The sequence below is a fragment of the Nannospalax galili genome, unplaced genomic scaffold, assembly GCF_000622305.1.
Source record: "Nannospalax galili isolate Female #2095 unplaced genomic scaffold, S.galili_v1.0 scaffold664, whole genome shotgun sequence".
Lineage (NCBI taxonomy): Eukaryota > Metazoa > Chordata > Mammalia > Rodentia > Spalacidae > Nannospalax > Nannospalax galili.
In genome coordinates this window covers 5581043-5585580 of record NW_008354274.1, presented here as the reverse complement: position 1 = coordinate 5585580, position 4538 = coordinate 5581043, and the positions used below count along the sequence as shown (strand labels likewise).

Below are 4538 nucleotides of genomic sequence, written 5' to 3'. Positions count from 1 at the left end.
ACTGCTCATACAAGAGAGAAGTCTAAACATGCTCAGTCTCATTTTCTCCAGGGCTTTGCTACGTCAGGACTGCCCCAAAGAATTAAAACTGATAATGGATCATGTTTTGTGAGTAAAAATTTACAAGATTTCTTTTCACTTTGGGGAATTCAACACAATGCAGGAATTCCCTACAATCCCCAAGTTCAAGCCATTATAGAACACAACCATCAAAACCTAAAAATTCAATTACAAAAACAAAAAGGTGGAATAAGCCTCCACCAACAGTTGGGTATGGCCTTATTCGCTATTAACATACTTAATTTTCCCAAAAAATCAGTTGGAATCCTGGTTTCAGAAGCATTGGGAATGACAGGAGCAGAGACCTGAGGTACAAGTAAGGTGGAAGGACCCCATTATGGGGCAATGGAAAGGCCCATATCCGTTGCTAACCATGGGTTGAGGCTTTGGCTGTGTCTACCCTACAGGAGATTCAAACCCCATATGGGTGCCTACAAAAAACCTTAAGTGGATAGGCCAGGATCTGACTGACTAGCATGCCATCTGAGGTGAAGGACCCAGTTCCTTGGTTTCATTTCCAGTCAGCCTCTCTGACAACTGGCTGATTGACTAAAAGGTACATGGCCTGAGAAGGGATTTCAACTTGTACTACACCATGAATTGCTTTGTTTCTCTTGATAATGCTTATCTTTAAGTGTCTTTACCAGATAATTTGGCGACAGAGGACCCTTGGAACTGCCACGGCCCACCTCCTCATGATTATGGACTCCCCCAGGAAGACAACTGGCTGGTTGGCTAAAAGGTACATGGTCTCAGAAGCATTTCAACTTGTCCTACACCATGACTTGCTTTGTTTCTCTTGATAATGCTTATCTTTAAGTGTCTTTACCAGACAATTCGGTGACAGAGGACCCTTGGAACTGCCACAGCCCACCTCCTCATGATTACAGACTCCCCCAGGAGTATACCCCCTCCGGTTGCCCATGCTTGGCTAACCAAGTTAAGCAGAGACTAAGACTATCATGGCTGGCATTACCCACGTGGCTGCCCTTAATCATGAAGCATTTTTAGCCAAGGACAGGTAAGATGTCCCATGACAAGCACTCCTAAGACAGGACATGCACATGGCCAGGTGCATGGTCCAATGACGGGCAAGGTTTGGTCAGGGCTTGATCAGAGGTGACACAACCTAAGACAGGCAAAAATGCATAAGATTTGAGGAAGGAGATAGCCATCTCTCCTCAGGGAGCCATCTATGAGGTGGGTAACCCATGAAATAAAGTCAGTCCGGCCTTAAAATAAAAATAAAAGGGGGAGATGTGGGGACCTAAAGGCCCCACCTTGCAGAGGTCCAAGAGGAAGTTACTGGGGCACGACCTGACTTGTTTAAAAAGTCTGAAGGATACTTCTGCACTGATGATCAGCGCATGACCATCCTTAAGATACACCCTCACGAGCGGGGGGGAGGATTTCCAGATGCCTTTATAAGCTCTGTAACACCTGCAATAAATGAGTCCCTGCTTGACTAGGCTCCCCATTGCATCTGATTGTCCCCAGTACTGGGGGCAGTGTGGGCTGGCAAATGGCATGCTTATTCATCCCCAATCATCACTGCACAGGGGTTGCTGGCTTGAACCCCCCACAGACCCTGATTCAAAAAGACCAAATAAAAAGCATATGACTTATAAATATAATGGAAGAGATCAATAAGTAGGAACAGAGTAACTTCCAAATGGGAATAATTCGAATTAGGAAAGATATTGTCACTCATCACTATTTCTAATGACTGAGCATAATTTAAAGCAAAATTGAAAAGGACACCATAGTGAAGAATGTAACTTTTAAATTGGAGTGATTTGCTTAAATTATATATATAATCAGTTCCAATATGCTTCCAATTCAGCATATTATTTTTCATGCTGATTTTTCCTTGTGTTTGTGACTATAGTGTACATCAACATAGACCAAAGCTCAGTGAGGCAGATTTGAGGAAGAAACCAAGATACTTTGCTCCACCAAATTAACATGAGTATACATAACCCAGGATGATGGTATTAAGATGGAATAAGGGCTTTAGGGCTAATTATTTATCAGATGTACAACATTTAATAGAAGTATGGTCCCTTATAAAACAGATTTAGGATTAAGATTCCTTTGTCCTAATACCAGATCCATGTACACCCATGAGACATGATGCTTCAGGTGGACAAACAGACCTCACCTGTCATTGAACAATGTTTTCTGTTATCATTAATTACACACAGATTACATAACAGTGTGTAAACTAGGCATTTATTAACCCTAAAGCTATTGTGACAAGAAGTGTTTAAAATCTAAGCTATTTTATTTTACCAATCAGAGTCCACCAAGAGATGAATCATGTTTCTTTTATTTGAAGATAATATCACAAGAATATGTAACATAAATAAGAAATAAGAAACTCATGGGTTTCCCTCATCTTAAACATGAAGGGCATTGTACATTGGGAGTTACTGCTTCAGGAAGCTCTAATTTCACTGTCATTCACAGCAACATAGAAGACTTTTTGCTAACTCTTCCCAAAGCACTTACTAGAAGAATCCTTTGAATAACAGAGAAATATTACGCTGTGCTGACTATTCTTTGCTTTGTGCATCAGATATGGAAGAGTGTGTGAAGTGTCCAACAGAGCAGTATGCTAACAGGGAAAACCCTCTGTCTACAGAGAGCTGTGACCTCTCTGGCTTATGGAGACCCCTTGGGGATGGCTCTGGCCTGCACTGCCCTCTGCCTGTCTGCACTCACAGCTCTTGTTCTTCGGGTCTTTGTGAAGCACCAGGACACTCCATCGTGAAGGCCAACAACCAGACTCTCAGCTACATCCTGCTCATCGCCCTCACCTTCTGTTTTCTCTGCTCCTTGCTCTTCATTGGACATCCCAACACAGCCACCTGCAACCTGCAGCAGAGCACATCTGGGGTTCTCTTCACTCTGGCTGTGTCCACTGTCTTGGAAAAAAACATTACTGACTGTGCTTCTGGCCCTCAAGATCACTGTTCCGGGAAGAAGGGTGAGGTGGGTGCTTCTGTCAGGACTGCCTACCTTCATCATTCCCGTCTGTGTCTGATCCAAGTGGCTCTCTGTGGAATCTGGCTGGAAACATCGCCTCCCTTTGCTGACATGGATGCACACTCTGAGCATGGCCACATCATCATCATGTGCAATGAGGGCTCAGTCACTGCCTTCTACTGTGGCCTGGGATACCTGGGATTTCTGGCTCTGGGCTTCACCATGGCTTTCCTAGCTAGGAACCTGCCCAGCACATTCAATGAAGCCAGGTTCCTGACCTTCAGCATGCTGGTGTTCTGCAGTGTCTGGGTCACCTTCCTGCTGTCTACCACAGTGCCGAGGGGAAGGTCGTGGTGGCTGTGGAGGTCTTCTCCATCCTGGCTTCCTGCGTGGGTTTGCTAGGCTGCATCTTTGTCCCCAAGCACTACTTTATTTTGTGGGGATAAGAGAGAAACTCACTTCAAAAGTTTAGAGAGAAAACACCTTGTTGATGCTATGTGATTTGTTAAATTTTAATTTGTATGTATAAAACTACTGCAGTAGCCTGAAGACAGCCCTGCACTATTGTAGACGCCAAATGTTATGATGTGCAGTTTGTTCACATTCAGATAAGTGACTCTAAGGTGTGCTGTGGTGATACGTGAGGAGCAGTGTTGGGATTATCACTCTTTGTATCTTCTATTCATCTTCTATTCATCAGTTTATTGTTCTGGAATCGTCTATCAAGAATTACTTGTCAGGGACTTCCTTGGGTCATGGATCTTATCCCATCCTGGATACATGTACCCCTTCAGTCTTGGCAGGGTGAACTGTTCTCTGCCATCTCAGCTCTCAGCCCAGCCTGGGTCTCCTTCCTCCTCCCCCACCCCAGACTTGTGGTCCTGAACTCAGTCAGTGAGCTTTGTAGATCTAAAAGCTCTGTTTGTGCACTGTGGGTCCTACACTGGGTCATATGAATTTACTATATGAAAACATAAAATCTATACAAAGAATTATGATCTCTAAAGGAAACAGTGATTTCCCTATAAGAAAAATCACCTCTGCCAAGCTCACTAGGAGCTACATACTACGCATGCATATTATACACAGTGATATGGCCTCACACGGGAAATAACAGTGTCTATGCAGGGAATTAAAGCCCCTACACAGACAGTACATTCAATACTGGACACCACATTCTCTGAGAAATATAGTCTAAGCTTCATACATGCTTGAACTATATAAACATAACTAAATAAAATTTCACAGATATATCCCAAGTGGGTAGTAATGCACGTTCCAGAGCACTTTGAGCTCCATTAACGGCACTGTGAGAGCTCCATAAAGGACATTTGAAGCCTCCATGGCAATATGAGCACAATACAGGATGACAGAGATCCAGACATGGAACCATAACCTCTATGCAAGGCACTATGGGATACTAACAATCATTGTGAGCACTATTAATTTCACTGAGAAGGGCAGTATGAGCTCAGTGCAGGTCATTGTGA

At 43.6% G+C, this 4538-nt stretch overlaps 1 pseudogene; it reads left to right on the top strand.

The window, feature by feature from the left end:
• LOC103748724 overlaps positions 1-3539 on the top strand; it is an 8450-nt pseudogene extending 4911 nt beyond the window's left edge.
• The last annotated feature ends 999 nt before the right edge of the window (positions 3540-4538 follow it).